The sequence below is a fragment of the Aphidius gifuensis genome, linkage group LG4 (genome assembly GCF_014905175.1).
Source record: "Aphidius gifuensis isolate YNYX2018 linkage group LG4, ASM1490517v1, whole genome shotgun sequence".
Classification (NCBI taxonomy): Eukaryota; Metazoa; Arthropoda; class Insecta; order Hymenoptera; family Braconidae; genus Aphidius; species Aphidius gifuensis.
The window spans coordinates 10,863,654-10,883,672 of NC_057791.1; the positions used below are offsets into that span (position 1 = coordinate 10,863,654).

At 30.1% G+C, this 20,019-nt stretch overlaps 1 protein-coding gene across 4 annotated transcripts in view; it reads right to left on the reverse strand.

The window, feature by feature from the left end:
• LOC122855026 (1-phosphatidylinositol 4,5-bisphosphate phosphodiesterase epsilon-1-like) overlaps window positions 1-20,019 on the reverse strand; it is a 119,819-nt gene that overhangs the window by 82,494 nt on the left and 17,306 nt on the right. Inside the window, exon 1 of one of the 4 annotated variants that reach the window (XM_044156137.1) lies at window positions 17,090-17,432. The exons of the other annotated variants lie outside the window; for them this stretch is intronic. The gene's annotated coding sequence lies outside the window, so the exon portion shown is untranslated. Of the gene's footprint in view, window positions 1-17,089; window positions 17,433-20,019 lie in introns of those variants that run through there. 4 annotated transcript variants of the gene reach the window in all.

Here is a 20,019-nt window from a genome sequence, read left to right on the forward strand (position 1 = left end):
CATATTTTGAATATTTTTGTTATTATCATTATTTTCAATTGATAATATTATTGTTATTATTACTATAAATATTATTATGATTATTGATAATATTATTGAAGTTATTTTTATTATTATTATTTATACTATAAATCTTTATTATTTTATAATATACTATACATTAGACCGTTTCAAAAAAAAAAAAAAATTTTTTTTTTCTCTCCCACCTCTTAAAATCTTAGTATTCAACAAGACAAACAATCTACTATTTTCAATTTTTTTTTTTTTTTTTTTTTAAATGTCGCTCATCGACTTTGAATATTTTCCATTTAAAATACATGTAAGCAGAGTGTTTATTTTATACTTTTGTTCATAACTTCATCAATTTTTAAGCTAGAAACTTGGAAATACGACCATTCGAAAGCGTTATAAAAAAGCATTAAAATACATATTGAAAAAAAAATTTTCAATCAACTGTTTTGCGGCTAGAAAACTTTGTAAACGTTTATTTCTAAAAAAACGATAATTTATTTATTCGAAGACCTCTGAACATTCATTAAAAAATAAAAATTCGGCATATAAGATATATTGTCTAAAGCTTTTCAATACAGCTTACTAAATAATCATCTTGAATTCAAATATATTGATTATTTTGAAAGTTATGATTTTTTGAAACACTTGAAAGAAAACAGCATTTATTCGGTTATAAAAAAATTGCACAAATAACACTTTTTTCTTTTCAGTGTTTCAAAAAATCATAACTCTCGGCTTATCGTAAGATATCCGTTCAAGAAAGAAGTCACTGATTTTGGCAATTCATTTGAATTGGCCTAGAGAATGTTAATCAATCAAGAGAAAAAGATGGAGAAGAATCCTGAGCTCCAACGAGCTTATCATGAATTCATGAAATAGTACAAGAGCTTAGGTCAAATGACCAAAGCATCACCAGTCGAGATGCATTCATCTTGTTATTATTTACCTCACCACAGCATCATCAAAGAGTCCCGTTTATCAACAAAACTAAGAGTACTTTTCAATGGATCACAGGTGACGAATACAGGTGAATCATTGAATGATAACCTGTATGAGGGGCCAAAGCTGTTGAATTTATTAATTTCTGTATCAACACAGTGGCGGTCATATCGTTTCGCCTTTTCTTGTGACATTAAGCAAATGTTTAGGCAAATACAGATACATCAAGAGGATAGAAAATATCAAAAGATATTGTGGAGAAATTCACTTGACCAACTCATTGAAGAATATGAGTTAACAACTGTCACGTATGGTATCAAGCTTGCACCATTTTTGGCCTTGGCAACCTTGAGACAGTTGGAACGAGAAGAGAAAGATAAATATCCATTGGTAGCAAATGTTATTTTATTTGGTTCATACATGGATGACATTTATCTTGGTGCGAATAATATACAAGAAGGAATAGAGAAAGTTAAATAAACAAGAGACATGTTTAACTTTGGAGGATTTAAGTTGAGAAAATGAATCAACAACTCAGCTGATTTATTGAGAGATGTTCCTGAAGAATATCAAGAACAGTCATCACTGTCATTCATCGAGGGTGACCCATTATTCAGAACACTCGGTTTAACATGGAATATTAAAGAGGATTGCTTTTGTCACACATACAACCCATACAGGGAACCACAAACAATCACAAAGAGAGTAGTGTTGGCCAGAGTGGCTCAACTATTTGATCCACTTGGTTAGATTACACCAATCATCACAAGAGGCAAATTGTTAGTACAACAATTATGGAGAATTAAACTTGAGTGGGATAAAGCAATACCAATTGATTTGTTGAATCAATGGCGAGAATTTAACGACCAACTTAATTATTTATTATCAATTACCATTCCGAGATGGTTAAATCTTGAGTAATCAACTTTATCAATACAAATCCATGGTTTTGGCGATGCATCAGATGCAGCATTGGGTGCAGTCGTTTACTTAGTAGTCATTGATTCTCTTGGTCAAGCTAAGAGAAATATAATAACAGCTAAATCAAAATTGGCACCACTCAAAACAGGATCACGCGGTTCTAACAACACCAAGGTGTTAACATCGAGGTTAGAACTTTCAGCAGCAGTATTATTGGTAAAGTTAGTCAAAGATGTCCAAGATAGTTTGAGTTTGACATCAGTGGAGACACATTTGTGGACTGATTCGTCCATCACTTACTATTGGATAAAAGGAGATGCAAGTTGTTGGAAAACGTTCATTCAAAATAGAGTTGTACTTATACAAAGTACAATATCAAATGCCATCTGGCATCATATGTAATTCATACAATAAGAGCGAGTGAAGAGAATTTTTGACGAAATTCTCGACACTTACCAAAGTGGTATCATCAGCATCATGGTGGAGAAGATTTATCAATCGTTTTCCAAGAAACACACAATAAATAACACATCTTGGTTAACTGTTAATAAACGTCGTCATGCGTTATGGGGACTTATTTTGTTCACACAGCAACAACAATTTCATCAAGAGATAACTACTCTGTCTAAAAGCGAATCAATATCGAGGTCAAGCACATTAATTAAACTCAATCCATTCATATACAGAGATGGGTTGTTAAGAGTTGGAGTAGATTGGATAATTCATCACTACAAGCTGAGGCTGTCAATCCAATCATACTACCAAAAGAGTCGAGACTTACCGAGCTTATTTTACATGATTGTCATGTAAATACATATCATGGAGGAGCCCAACTGATGTTGGCAACTCTGAAAAAAAATTACTGGATAGTTGGAGGTCGAGTACCAGTAAGATCATTTATCAACGAATGTGTAACTCGTGTACGTCATCGTGCTAAACAAGCACACCAATTAATGGGTCAGTTACCACTATCAAGAGTCCTGAAAATAAGACCATTTCTCCATACAAGAGTGGACTATGCTGGACCTTTTGAGTTAAAGACATGGTCAGGAAGAGATAACAAAAAATACAAGGCTTATCTTGTGGTTTTTGTTTGCATGTCTTCGTCAGCTGTAGCTTCTTGAGTTGGCCACAGATTACACAACTGAAGGCTTTTTAGCAGCCTCTAAAAGATTCATCAGCAACAGAGGCTCATGTACAAAATTATACAGTGATTGTGGCACTAATTTTGTCGGAGCAGATGCAGAATTAAAAAAGCTATTTACTGCATCATCAAAAGGAGTTAAAGAGTTAGCTAGTTTACTAGCCAGAGATAGAACATCATGGAGTTTTATTCCTCCTGATTCTTCACATTTTGAAGGCAAACGGAAATCAGCAGTTAAATCATCAAAACATCATATTAAGAGAGTCATTAGTGACCATGTGCTGACATATGAGCAGTTTACAACATTTCTCACTCAAATATGTTTGTCAAACTCAAGGCCATTGTGCCCATTGAGTGATGATCCAGAGGATCTCCAAGCATTAACACCAGGTCATTTGTTAATTGGAGAGCCACTTAATTTGGTATCAGAACCATTAGTCTTGGAGGATATCCTGACAATCCAGATTAACAAGGTTGAAGAATTATCACTATCAAGTCTCATTCATCAGAGTATTTGAGACCAATAGCGAAGCTTTGCATTTTGCCTATTGACATATCATCATCATCGATGGAGAATCGACGTCATCGTCAAGGTGGGGAGATTCGGCAAATGATTCTATGAATCACCACTAGCTGTCAAAAGGCAGAACCTCACGGGCTAGGTGTTGAAAGCGCCGCCTTGTGTGGTTTTCACGGAACTGACTCGGGGCTTTACGGGCTCTGTCGGGTTCGTTCGTACGTCGTTTCTACTACGGTCACGTTCGGCGTCTAGCCGGCACACAAGCAATTAAGATTTACAGTAGTAAAAATGAATTGACGCATAGAAGGATATCGGAGTTAACTTGATAAACTTAGAAAAAATAAGAAGCCCTGTGGTCTAGTGGTCAAGGCGTTTGCCCGGAAAGCAAAAGACCCCGGTTCGATTCCCGGCGGGGGAACTTCGTTATTTTTTCTAAGTTTCTGGTTTTTTTCATACCTTTTAAGGTAGACAGCGTTTTCTAGAAGCTTTGTAAGAGATTCAATTAAACTGAGTAATTGATAATATATACGATAATTGACCTACTATCCTTATCTACCCTGTCACTAGCTGAAACACATATAAATAAGTCTTAATTGTAGACAAAATTTTAAACTTGACACCCTTGGTTCAATATATATAATATAACTATGCTATTCAAATTAGGAAAAAAAGTTGGGGTCAAGTTTAAAATTTTGTTAACAATTAGGACTTATTTATATGCATTGAAAATATTTTTCATTTTTGACTTTTTTTAATACCACATCTTTTTGTATTGAAAAAGAGGGAATAGCTGCACGATTTTGAATATTTGACGCTTCTTTTTGTGAAAAAAAAACTAGGTTTTTTTTTTTTTGTTATGATATCACTTCTTTTTGAAAAGTTTTAATAATAATATATTTTTTGAATACGTTGACCAATTAATTTATTATTTATCCTCAAGGAGTTCTATAAGGAAAGCAATCTGTGACGTCACACAGTGTATAAGCGTTTAGCAGAGGGAGCTATTGAAGTTCACGGAATGGAGCAAGCCAGTGCATATTATCACCAGTAACGGCGCTAGTAAGGCGAATGCACAAAGTCACATGTTTCTGTTCATTTTTTTTTCCATCAAATTCAATGAGTTTTTTTTTTTTTTGAATTTATATATATATACACAATTAATTGAAGTTGAATTAATCCATGGATGAATTTTAATTTTCTTTTTCAGTTTTTGAATTAATATTTATTAATTTTCTATTAAATTGTAAGCTAATTGTCAACGATTTGTTGATATAACATCTAGAAAATTTAAATGTCGTATTTTTATCATCACCATCATCATCATCATCATCTTGATTTTTAGGACTGTGAAATGTTGAGTTTGGTAATAGTTCTAAATTAAAAATGTCATTAATGTCTTGATTTTCTTCTAAATAATACGAGTCTGAATCTGTTGTGACAATGTAGCTTGAATGATTGGGCAAATCAGCGTCATGTGTAGCATTAGCATTCAATGATTTTCTGTTATTAACTGATGGTGTTGATAATGCACTTTTTAATTCACTTAATGTGAATATTTCATTGTTTTTTTTTTTTTGACAAATCATTTAATGATTCCATAAATGTCTCATTATTTTCTATCGACATATTATTTGATAAACACGTATCAAGAATTTTGTTATATTTTGTTGATAAAACTGTTTCAGTAAATGTGGCATTATTTTTTTTGAAAATGAAGTCAAGGTCTCAAATTATTACCATTGAAAACATTCAATGATTCAGTAAAAGTAACATTATTTTTTTTACACAATACATTTAACGATTTAGACGTGAAAGTATATATTTTGATTTAGTAAGATTTTTACTGTGAGAACCATTGTGAATTCCACCATTTGAATTATCCAAATAATCTTTTGAAGATGGATTACTTCCAGAAACATCCTAAACATACTTATTTGCATCATTGATTCCGTTGAAATTTGTGAATCAGCCATTGCTGAACAATCACCAATGTCATCGTTACATTGTGAATATTTCAATCCATTGTTAATAACTTTATTATTGTTAATTTTGTTTTCATTAATTTTATCCATATCTGTTGTTGAAGTATCTAAAAATCGTCTTGATGTGTTCATAATTGTTGCATCACTGAAATCAAGTGTTAAATTGATAAAAGAATTAATACCATTCGATTGCGACATATTTTAAAATGCATCAAGACCTTCTTGACCATTTGATGATGACAATACGATGTCAATAACATGCCTGACACTGATCCTCTCAGCATCACTGGTATATATTCTTTGTCTTTTTGATTTTTATTATCATTCTCATAATTTATTTTTATTGATGATTCTTGTTGATCAAGAGGCACGGTAGTGCCTCGCGTCAAGTATGAGAAAAAAAAAGAAAGTGGGGGAACGAGATAACTACCGTGCCTAATATACACGGCATAGAGCTAACCCTAACCCTCCAATTCCTTGGGAATTTATCTTAAAATATGATTGATCAGATAAAAATATTTTGTCTTTTGATCATCCTATTGAATTAATATCAAACTTTTCATTAAAAAAAAAAATCAGATTTTTTAGTTGTATACTTTTTTTTAAAACTTTAAAATCAATTTCAGAAATTGCGTTTTTCTTGATATTTCCTTGAAAACTCAGGGCACTCCGACAAACATTAAAGACCAAAATTAAATCAAAGCATTATGGCTTCCAAGTCCAGAGCCAACCCCAATAATAGTAGTATGGTGTGAGAGAACCTTTATTTATATCAGTACAGTACAGTATTCAATATTGCAGCGATGGTGCGCGCGCCATATGCCGTTGAAATATGGGTGCGAATCCTGCTCATCAGGTGTGCTAATGTACTAATATACAACATACACATGCTTGCTGATAAACGTAACCTTTTGTTTATACATCCTTTTGTCTTTATCATGCCTTTGTTTCTTGTGCCTTTTGGAATATATTATTTAGATGATGTGATGTCTTCTGATCATCTTATAAATTAATTGAAATCTTTTAATAAAAATAAAAACAGATTTTTAAGATGTATACTTTTTTTTTAAACTTCAAAATCATTTTCAGAAATTGCGTTTTTCTTGAAGATTATTTAAAACCTGACTGCACTCTGACAAACATTATAAAACCAAATCAGATCAAAGCAATATGGTTTCCAAGTCCAGAGCAATTTGACAACATTATAAAAGTAAAATTGTGCAAGGTAATAGTAGATGGAGTGGGAAACCTTTATATTTACTTCAGTATCCAATATCGCATCGATGGCACAAATTAAATAATGATACTTTAAGCTATGTTCCCAAGTCACATGTTATTGTTTATTTTTCTTTCCATCAAGTTTAATGAGTTTTTTTTTTTGCATCATATGTAAACAAAAATATAAAATATTTTTATCCACGAAAGGATTTATTTTCGAATATCTAAACCAGCAGCATCGGTCTATAGAGCAAGAAAGCTAACATATTTAGATGGTGTGAAAAAACCTTTATACATATATGTCAGTATAGTCTTCAATATCGCATCGATGGCGTGGATCAAATAATGATACTTTACGCTATGTTCCCAAGTCTCATGTTGTTATTGTTTATTTTTCTTTCCGTCGAGTTTAATGAGTTTTTTTTTTACAGGATATGTAAATAGAAATATGAAATATTTTTATTTACGAAATTATTTACGAAAGGATTTATTTTTCAATATCAAAATCAGCTGCCAAAAGCATCTGTCTATAGAGAAAAAAGCTAACATATTTAGATGGTGTAAAAAAACCTTTATATATGTCAGTATAGTATTCAATATTGTATCGATGGTGCGCGCGCCATATGTTGTTGGGATATAGGCGCGAATCCCAGGTCTGTAAAGTTAGCACATACATACATTATAGCACAATCAAACCAGACTATAAAAAACAAAAAAAAAACGCACAAAAATTGCGGATTCCGCACAAAAAACGCATATAATTCGCACGTCACTCCTGATATAGTCCGGTTTGATTGTGCTATAATGTATGTGCTAACTTCACATACCTGCAAATCTTGTCATGCTAATTATGCTAATATATACAACATACACATGTTTGCTTATGAACGTAACCTTTTGTTTATATATCTTTTCGTATTTATTGTGCTTTTGGGAACATATATATATTATTATGTTATTATATAAAAAATGTTCTAATTATATATTTATTTGGTTTAAATTTGGATATTAATTGTCAAGGTAATTAATATTATAATAATACAATAAATAAATAATATCAATATTGATTGATGCATATAGTAATTAAGTAAATTTTATAAATTTGTATTGTGTGCAATTGTGTGATATTTTGGTGACAATTCATCTACATTTACAAATGAAAAACAATCGAAGAAAAGAATGAAATTAAATGTAACCAGTGCAATAAAATTTTTAGTTTAAAAAAGTCTTAATGCTTATACAAGTTGAATTCATAAAATTGAGCTGGTTAAGACAATAACTGAAAACGAAACTTGTGTATACTGTGATGAAAAATATGCAAATAAAACAAACTTGTATTATCACTATTCACATTGTCATCAAGTCTCAGATTATCAAACTATAAATTTTCCATTTATAGGTTGTGATGAATCTGTGAATATATAAGTATACTTATTTAAAACTGAGAAAACACATTTGAAACAAGCATCATTATCCAGTGAAGATGGAAGAATTCGCTTTTCTTAATGATGATAGTGATTACAATGTTATTTGTTCATTTATTTATTTAATTAATAATAATTAATGTGATATTTTCTAATATAAATTATATTTATTCATTGTCAAATATATTATTTATACAGATTTCATGGATTGGAAGGGTAGAGTTGAAACTAAAAAGGCTGCACCTTTATAATAAAAGATACGAAGAGCGAAGTTTCGGTAATTCCAACACCGAAAGATAATACATCTGCAACTGCAACTTTAAAAAATTCAAAACCACTGCATGTCCATCTATGATGGATGTTACAGGTGTTGAAGATCCTGACAATAATAATCAAAGTAAAGGTGCGAACTCACGACAAGCTAAAATTTCCGCTTATAAACATGGCGGCTATAAAATTAACCAAAAAGTAACTAAATTCACTAAATTATCACTGAATTAACTACTATTTACTGAATTAACTGCAAATCCGTGGTGTCTCTCCGTGACTGCAAAACAAGCTTGACACCACCAAGCTTGTTCTAAAATCACGGATTCGCTATAAATTTAGTAAATTTAGTTACTTTTTGGTGATTTTTATAGCCGCCATGTTTACAAGCGGAAATTTTAGCTTGTCATGAGTTCGCACCCTAAAATCGATGTCAAGTATTGGTTATTTATTTGTAGAAAACCTTTAATTTTCGAAAAAAAAAACTGTTTTTGAAATAATTCCATGTTAAATAAAGTGTATTTCATATTTTGTTATTTTTGGCTTATTAACATTATTTTGTAATTGTTTTATCAATTATCGATATTTTATATATTTTTCTATTGTTGTCAAGTGTATTCAATTTTATAGCGGTGTGTTCACACGCAAGTTTTTGCTGGAATGCTTTATGCTTCATGAATAAGTGCCCTCACCGGTAAGTTTTCTCGCTCACTGACGAATCGAGTCTCCGCTCGGTCTCTACGACTTCGCAGCTCTATGGTGTTATTCATTTTTCATTAGCAATCTACAATTGTAGCTACGAACAAAAGTATTTAGAAAAATGTGAATAGTGTTCATAAGCAAATTTTTTCTTGTCGAACGAATTTATGATAAATCTTTCAATACCAAATAAAAATAACACATTCACTTTACAAGAAACTTATTGATCAATCACTATCATTGTGGCACGAAGGGGTTGGTACATGTGTCGATTGTTTTAGGTCAACGAAAATTCTAAGAAAGATTGAAGTCCTCAAAATTAATGATATCATTGTTTTGAGTCTACTCTACGTCAATAAATTTAAATGGTCAAGTAAAAATGATAATTGCTTAATCAAAGGAATACCCACTTCTAAAATTCACATTTGTGGTTCTACCAAGAAGACTAGAAAGAAGAAGAGTCAACTCTGTACATTGGAAATGGGACAAAATATGTCCTGTACCTCGAGCTTCTCAAATTTGCCAATTTGGCGCTGAGTGGGTTCTACGTATAAAGTTAGTTATTTTTTCAGTTATTTCCGCAAGAATACTAGCTGGATAAAAATTGATAATTTGTTCGTTGCTAGCAAAAACTGGCGAAGTAATGCAAAAAATACTTACATATTTTTTTTTTAGAACGAATAAAAATTAATACGGATGGTACTAAGTAATTTTATATACTTTTTAATATTATAGTTTTTACTATCGAATGATTGAAGGACTTTACAAAAAGATGTGATATCTAAACAAAAAAAGAAACAGAGTTTTTTTTACAAAAAGGAGCGTGAAGTATTCGAAAACCCCACTAATTATGTGATTATAGTCATTTTATTTTATATTGCTATTTATTAATTTTTTAGATACAAAAAGATATAATACCAAAATAAGTCAAGAAGGAAATATTTAACGCATATAATTAAGTCTTAATCTTTGACAAAATTTTATACTTGACCCCACCCGGTTTTTCCCAAATAAAATTTAAAGACTTTCACACCAATGCAGACCTACTGAAATTTAGTAGTCGTTCACTTTCAACATAAATGTATGCGCAGTCACAACCTCGCGACTTTATTGTGGTAATTTCATAAATAAAAGACAAGAATAGAGCGTGACAAGTGTGATTTTTTTGAAAATCTATGAAAAGTAGATATTAATCTAATGTCTTAGAGCTCAAATGCACGACAAGCTAACTTTTGCTTGTAAACATGGCTGACGTAATTCTGAGTGATCTAAGCATGCGCAACACGTAAAATTACTAGAAAAACCACGATAGCTGGGAACATATTACTAGTTTTATGGGAATTAGGACGGCCATGTTTACAAGTTCGACACAACCCAACTTGTTGCGCGTGCTCAGTGCGCTTTACACGCAAACGTTAGCTTGTCGTGTGTTTAAGCCCTAACTCGTTACACATGCTAGTGCGCCTAACAAGCGGAACTAGGCTTATCGTGAGTTTAAACCCTTAGCTTATTAGCATTGTAACTGAATTCATTTAGATTTTTTGGTGATGTCTGGAAAAATTGCATAGTGGACACCACCTTTTACACTGTAAAATATATAATCGGTGCTCGTGTCATATTGCGTCATACGCATTCATTATTGAATTGTTGATTGACGAAAAAAGTATATATATGTATAGATAGGGGAAAGCGGGGCAAAATGGAACATTTAAGGAAAAAATATAAATCGATGTGTGACAATAGTATTTTCCGATTAGTTTTTCTCACTTATTAATAAAAAAAACATAAATAATTTTTAAAAATTAAAAAAAGAAAATATTATATAAATTTATTTATCGTTGTTTAATAAAATGTGGTATTAATCACAAAAATTAACTTTTTTTTATTTCTCTTCATTTATAATTACGAACAATTGCTTTTAAATTAATTTATCACCATTTTTCTCGACGAACAAAAAAAAACATATAAAAAATAATTTTCTTTGTTCTTAAAAAAAATGCTCAAGAAATTTTCCAAAAATTTTTTTTTTTATTGCATCTATTTTGTTCCGGATTTTTTAATCGAAGAGTTACGAAAAAATGAAAAAAAATGTGAGTCAAAATATTTTTTTGGGTGTTCCATTTTGCCCCGCTTTCCCCTATATATATATATGTATATATATATTTTTTTAAACACGCCGGCCAGTTAACAAGATTGTACGCTGCCAGTCCTAAGCCTAGATAAAATGTGAACGGTATATATATATATATGGGGCATTCCATGTCAACTCACAGGGTTTATTCCATCACCCTCTCAGTTTCGAAAACAAATATTTTTTTTGAGTTAGTCATCGACTCAGATGTAACTCTGATTTTTTTTTATTTTTACCATCATTAACCGTCGAGCCAGAATCAAAAAACACCTTCTTCACAAGAGTAAACTACGATTTCGCCATTTTTTTTAATTCGGATTTTTTTACTGTAAGTAGTAGAGCACAAGATTAGCTTAATTTTCAAATTTCATCATAGGATAACGATGGGTTCATTATAAAAAATTTTTTTTTCCATGTGAAAATTACTAAAATCAGGCAAGATCATATCCCAAACAACAGGTTTTTTTTTTTTGTTTCTTATAGAAAATTTCCTCACAATTACGGGAAAAATACGACAAAAATTCCCACGCATGCGCAAAGTGGTTAAAAATCGAGTTGAATTATCGAAAAAACGGCTATTTAACGGTTATTTATCGTACAGCTATTAAAATAACGATTGATCCTAAAATTCAATAATGGTGATCGATAAAACTCGTGAAGGAAAAAAAAGGTCCTAATAAAAATTTGACATCTCGAATAAATATTGATTGTTTAGCTATAATTACAGCTATAGTAAAACATATAACGGCTAAATAAATCGTATGCAAGTATTCAAAGAATATCGATAGGTCAAATAATATTCGAGATATTGAAATTTTTATTTAGACTTTTTTTTCTCTCTGACGAGTTTTACCGATCGCCATTATTGAATTTTAGAATTGATCAATATTTTCATAGCTGTACGATATATAACCAATAAATAGCCGTTTTTCCGATAAGTCAACTGCAATTTTAACAGCTTTGCGCATGCGTGGGAATTTTTTTTGTATTTTTCCCGTAATTGTAATTTGTTTTCTATAAGAAACAAAAAAAAAAAACCTGTTGTTTGGGATATGATCTTGCCTGATTTTAGTAATTTTCACATGGAAAAAAAAATTTTTATAATGAACCCATCGTTATCCCATGATGAAATTTGAAAATTAAGCTAATCTTGTGCTCTATTATTTACAGTAAAAAAATCAGAATTTTAAAAAATGGCGAAATCGTAGTTTACTCTTGTGAAGGGGGTGTTTTTTGATTCTGGCTCGGCGGTTAATGATGGTAAAAATAAAAAAAAATCAGAGGTATATCTGAGTCGATGGCTAACTCAAAAAAAATATTTGTTTTCGAATCTGAGAGGGTGAGGGAAAAAACCCTCTGAGTTGATATGGAATGCCCCATATATATATATATATAATAATGGATAATTGGAAAATACCATTAACTCTGTTGTTGAGACGTGTGTAGGCTTTAAATTTTATTTGGGAAGAACCGGGCGGGGTCAAGTATAAAATTTTGTCAAAGATTAAGACTTAATTATATGCGTTAAATATTTCCTTCTTGACTTATTTTGGTATTATATCTTTTTGTATCTAAAAAATTAATAAATAACAATATAAAATAAAATGACTATAATCACATAATTAGTGGGGATTTCAAATACTGGACGCTCCTTTTTGTAAAAAAAACTCTGTTTCTTTTTTTGTTTAGATAATTTACTTTCCAAACATTATTATTTGTTGGTGATGTTATTTTCCTTATTGATTCCAAACTCATTTTTTCCATTTTTTACGGTCTCGTAAAAGTCCTTGTATCGTTTGAGAAATCATCAAGTGAACTTACTGATTAATCTTTTCTTAAACAAGCTTGAAAAATTCGTTGATAATGACTTTTTTCACATGTGAGTTTTTTCCTCACGCATTTAAAACGACATGCTAGTTAAAACACAAGTCTTGTATTTATGATGAAGCTTGCTTTTTTAGTGGCTTCATGAACATATGGCATTGTTGATCATGACAATCTTAAGAGAAAACGGAATTTTTTTCGGATAAATATATATGAGATCTGTTAAATATTATATTTTTCTACCAGAAAAGTTGTATTTCTTTTTTAAAACTCGAAACTTTTCAGACAATAGTTTATAAATTCAGTGGACTGTCTGCTTTAAAAATAATCACTACGTGTTCAAATATTTTTCCGTGAAAACCAGCTCATCTTGAATCAAAATTGGAAATTTTTTCTAAATTCGGCGATTTCTCTCAGTGTAAGGTATTTGTCGTAGCAGTTAACATTTTTGACCTGCATACTATAGTAAATCGAAAAAATTTTAACCAAATGTATCGAAATTTTTGATTAAATTTCTGTTTTGTTAATAAATTTATCTATTCGAGAAGCAGTAATTATCAAAATAAAAATCATCAAATTATACTACTCAGTTAATGAAATAATAAATGCAACGAATTTGAAATAAAAACGGAATGACGTTGCAAAGGAATTTGAAACATCTAATGAATGATAGAACCTAAAAATCTACGATTTATGTACGCAAGGGAGCCTTAATTTTTTATTTTTTTCTAGGTAGGAATGGGCACAAGCCTGGGACAAGCCTGATTACTTAGCTCGCGAGCTTGTCTCAAGACTGGGTGAGGCCGGGAATGTTCACTAAGTGTAATCAAGTTGGGCTTGGATTCCAGGTTTGCGTTGAAACTTTGACACAAGCCTGTGTCTTAGACTCGCAACAAAATTAAGAAAAAACGATACACTGAGAAAAAAAATTCTAAAACTAATACAAAAACTTCGTAATAATGAAACTATTGTTATTGCAAAGAAAGTTCTTGGATTATGGAAAAATTTTCTTATATTAAATAAAAAACTTCTCAATTCGAGAACGAAAAATTTCTTGAATTATGAAAATAGTGTCTTGAATTATAAAAAATACGTCTCAAATTAGAAAAAAAAATTCTTAAATAATAACAAAAATTTCTTGAATCATGGCAAAATGTTCTAATTTTTAGAAGTAAGGTTTTTGGTTTATGACCGATTATGTCTTGAGATATAACAAATACATCTTGAATTAAAAAAAAAAAATTCCTAAATAATAACAAAAATTTCTTGAATCATGGCAAAGTGTTCTAATTTTTAGAAGTAAGGTTCTTGGTTTATAACCAAATAGGTCTTGGTTTATAACAAAATATTCTCGATTTTAGAAGTAAGCTTTTTGGTTTAAGACGTATTTGTTATAATCCAAGAAAGATATTGAACAAATCAAGGAAAAAAATTCTGTTACATAAATAAATATAAGAGAATAAAAATAATTTTATTAACAATCATTTGTTTGATTGTTTTTTGTTACTATTCGAACTTTGTTAGTTGAACATTTTATTTATGTAGCAGAAAATTTTACCTGAGAAGAGACTTGAACCCCTGACACTAACAACGCTATCTGAATCTACCTATTCTAATTCCGACGCTTTACCGACTTAACCACGACACGATTATATATACGACTACGATTTTATTTTCCTTATGATATCAAATTTTTCTATTTAGAAATTAATGACTTGATCTAATAGAATTTATGTACAGAAATATTAATGAACACGAATATGTTTAAATTATTACAAATAAATATAATGAAAATAAAAAAATCAGTTTATTCATTTATTGAAATAAAAAATATATAAATAATATTACTGCATATTGTTGACGCAGTATATCGAGAAGTTTTGTACAAATTTTTAGATATTTTTATTAATTATTTACTGAGTTATTAATTCAACAACAAATTTCGCGTATACTATTTGTATTTATATGGATATACAAATGTGCGAACATAGGCGTTCGCGAATGAGAGGGCTGACGATCACGCATATATATAGCCTCAACGGCAGCTCGCAATTTGTTGTTAAATTCATATTTCAGTAAATAATTAATCAAAATATCTAAAAATTTGTACAAAACTTCTCGATAAACTGCTCAACAATATTGTCACTGAAAAGTTACTTAATTTTGCATTTGTATCATATGCATTAATATTATTCATAAAATAATAGATTAAAATGAATTTTTCCTAAATATTCTTTGATATAAATATTTCAATAAATGAATAAACTAATTTTTTTATTTTCATTCTATTTATTTGTAATAATTTAAACACATTCGTGTTTATTAATATTTCAGTGCATAAATTTTATTGGATCAAGTCATTAATTTCTAAATAAAAAAATTTGGTATCATAAGAAAAATAAAATCGTAGTCGTATATATAATCGTGTCGTGGTTAAGTCGGTAAAGCGTCGGAATTAGAATAGGTAGATTCAGATAGCGTTGTTAGTGTCAGGGGTTCAAGTCTCTTCTCAGGAAATCAACAAACGCGTTTTTGAAACAAGCTTGGACGAGCCTGTGATGAGCCTGTGTTACTGAAGCTCGTGTGAGACCGGGAAAATCAGCAAGCACAGACTTAATATAAGTTTGGACTATAGGGATCTGACCTTATCACCATGGCATCTGGTGGCGCACAGTGAACTATTTCCAGATCATTAAAACTACATTAAAAAATTTTATATGGTACAGTTTGTTGACGATAGCATACTATATCGGAATACGATCTGGAATGCACCATGTTGCCTCACAGTAAGCCTTTACACAATAAATGTGTGCGTGAGCAACGAAACCCCGCCCATAGGTCAGACCTCTATTGAGACTTGTTGCAAACCTGGGGAAAGTCAACAAGCTTCCGACACCAAGGTTTGATATACCAGCCTGACATGGTTATCAAGCCCAAAAGTTCCTACGTGGGTTCCCGAGTCGAAAAATGTTCAAGTTTCCTTATGTGACGTATGAACCTGATCCGTTTTGGATCAGTTTACAATATTGTAGGAATTCCGATTTATTCCTGATCCAGATTGGAAAACGGTCATTGGAAAATCATCAGGTGAATTTTAATTTATCCTGAACCTGTTTCAATTTTGACCAGAATTCTATTAAGATGAATCGGTCAAATAAATATCTTATTCTTTTGCAGAAAAAATTAAAATTAAAATTAACAATTCAATAATTTGGTATATTCCTTCTTTTTCAACTCGCGTATCAATACTTTTATCGTTAAAATTGGATTAAGATTTTAAATCAATTATATATATATGTATAATAAATGTATAATTATATACGTTTTGCTGAGTTATTTTATTTTTTTTGAGACAGTAATGAGAGAAATAAATTGAATGCCTTATTTTTTTCAAGAGAAAGAGAATTTTTTTTTTTTAATAGAATTAATTTTTTCCTAGGTATTTATGAGCAAAAATTGTTAAATATGATAAATAGATGCTATCGTCCAGAAGCAGGGCCGATAACCTTGTATCATCATAAAAAATTAACATCAACGCAATACATTCTTCTTTGTCTTTGTCAAGTATAAATAGTCAAGTCGAAAAGTATATGAACAGCGTATCACTATCTCAGTTTTGACTTCTGCAAATGACGCTGCAACTACGTACACATAATCTTCGAAGCAGTTAATAAGTCAGAAAAATTCCTACTTGCCTTCCGGAGAAAAGTAAAATACATTAGTACTCATCAAAGTATTTATTTGAAAAAAAGGCGTGTTGTAAGTATGCTCAGATGAATCAAAACTTCTTACGGTTTTTTTGTACTAACAAAATCGGGGATATTCCATAAAAACAATTCATTCAAAAATAAGTTTTGAAAAAACTATTGTCTACATTGCATATTTGCATATATTAAAATCAACTATTTGATTGTAGTTGTCTGAATGACTAAGAATGACTGAATCAATATGATCTCTGAAAGTTAGCACACATAAAAATGGAGTTAGAACATACTGATAGGCAAGTACCTCATTGAAACGGTTTATAAGAGTCTGCAGCGAATAGGTGGACGTTACACCGTCCACCAAAAATGCATTGTCTTCAGTCTGTGTCGAACTATTTGTTGTGTTCGGTGATTCTCGTGACTGTCGTAAATAGCAGCTTAGTAATGACCTTGAAGATGGTTTTCCATCTGATGTACCAAAGCCTTGGGCAACGTGCTTCAAATACTCACAAGGTCGTACTCGATGGAATAACTGATATTCAGTATCAGTCAAGCGTAAAGCAACTTCCTCGGGGAAGTGCAGCAGCTTGTACAAATCCTCCAGCTCTTCAGAGCTCCGAGGCAGCTGCGGCTGCGGCCGCTTCTCCAGCTCTGAACAAAACCATACAGCCATTATTAATATCATGTGTAACTATTTTCGAATGAAAGATATTTAAGATAGATTATACATATAATGTATATGCTTTTTATAAATATTGTCAATAAAAACAAAACATAATTTTACGATTTATGTCCCCAAGAAACCACAATTTTTATTAGCTGTTTATTTTTCATACACTAGGAAAATTTTTGGTTAAAAATGAATAAAATTGTTCTTAATTTTGAAAGAAAACTTTTTGGCAAAAAGTGGTTTATAATAAGAAAAAAAAATTATTTATTTTAAATAAAAAATGGTTTGTTCAAAGAAAAAGAAATTCTTGTTTAAAATAATAATTTGTTTATAGAATTCAGAAAGTCTTGTTAAAAACGATAAATGTTTTGCCTCAAAAAGGAAAGGTTCGATAACCGTCTAAGACATTTAGCTTATGTAAAAAAAAAAAAATTCAGTCTTGTAGTTTGATTGAGTTTATAAGAAAATAAATAAATAACTACATAAAAAAAATAATTTTTCAATTTTTTTTTTGTTTACCTTTCCAACATATCATTAGTTTGATTAGAAAAAAAACTCATTTGTATCAAACAAAAAATTGATTCCTTCAAAATCCTTATCGTTCATAACGAAATCCAATTCATTCAATTCATTACTTTTATTGTTTATATTGAGTCATCTGTCATTTGAAACAAGCATTATATCGTTTTAAATAAATGACGATTTTCTTTTTACAAACAGTCACTGTTCAAATCAAACACCATGTGGCATAACTTTAGAAGTTTATTTCCTAAAAAAATCATCTGCTGTTTGAAACGAGAACCTTATGAAATATAATAATCATAATAGTGGTCGTGTCAAGGAGTATCGGGGGTTACGTTAAGAAGTTTCTTTTTTGACGTAAACCATTTATCGTTTTTAACTAGACTCTCTCTGAATCTTATAAACAAATTATTTCAAACAAGAATTTCTTTTTCTATAAACACACCATTTTTCATTTAAAATAAATAATTTTTTTTCTTATTATAACCACTTTTTGCCAAGAAGTTTATTGCTTAAATTCAGAAGAAATTTTTCACAGTGTACCTTTAAGGTACATTCATATAGCTTCGTCCCAATAATCAGAATTTTTTTTAAATTTATACAGTAGATGGCTGAAATATTAAGGAGTATTGAAAATTTTTAATTTTCAACGGTAACGCGGGCCACATGCCCCAACAAACGTTACCAGATCTTTTTATTAAAAATGTTTTTATTAACTATATAAAATTAAGATTAATAATGAATATTATTATTAATTAAATATAAATAGAAAACTTATTATCAGTGCAAATTAGTGATGCATACTAACAAATAAAATTCTTGTGTGCAATATTGAAACGAATTAATATCATAATCATTAATATCAATTAATAGATAATTTTTTTATTAATATACAATTGATTTTTATTGAAATATATTGCATAAAATTGATAAATAATGAAAAAAAATAAATGGTTTACGCAAAAAAAATAATCACGAAAACTTCAAACTTTTGGTTTTTTGGGGTTGGTATGACAAAATCTACAATGTAAAAAGCATAGGATTTTATTCAGGACACGCCCTCAAAATCTAACTATGAAAGTGCCTTAAGAATCAAAAGACGTGGAATATCTGAAAAAATATCAAGATTTTGAATTATTAAGTTAGATAATTTACTGAATTAAAAAAAAAAAAAAATTAGCCGCTTTTTCACGATAACGATTTCGATAAATGTTCACATATTATAACAAAAACCATCTAATTTTTCATTTTACGTAGGTGGATAAGTAGGTAGTATTGGATTTGTCTACCGAAAACTAAACGCTCTCATTTCTAAAGTAATTGTCGGAGACACTTCGTGTTAGGACAAAAAGAAGCGTATTTTTAATTTTTTTAATTTGTATATTTTCGATTTTTACTCAAATGATTATTGAAGTTGCCAGTCTCAAAAATGTTAAAAACTTTTTTTTTTTAAATATTAAATGACTTCTTATCTGTAAGCGTGATCGATTTGTACCAAGTAATTTAAAGTTTCCTTTTATTTTGATCTTTAAATCGCCGCTATTTTGAAAACGATATCTTTAAAACTCACGGAGTTATTAGAATTCTAATAGAAAAATTTGATGCGGCTGTTTTTTTCCCGATTTACATCCCTAGCGAAAATGCCGACAGTCGGTTTGTGCACTGATCTCATACAAAAACGACACAAAACCGACACACGACTATAAGAATTTCTGAGTCACAAAAATGAATAATAAGAAGCATTTAAAAAATAAAATATTATGTCTAAAAATTTCTAAATAATATTCCCACAATTTAAGACACATTAGAATTTTTTTTAAATAATTCTTTTATTGAAAAAACTCAATTCTGTTTATGTATTAAAAGTCAGGTTAGCTGTCAGAATCATCTGTACACGACTGTGAGATTTTATAATTCTCACACAATTCCGACACACGTACGACAGTATATTTTTATTTTGTATTTTTCATTATAAAAAATCATTTTATTAATAAAAATTTTTGTTCAATAATAAAGTTATAATATATTTTGATAATTTTAGG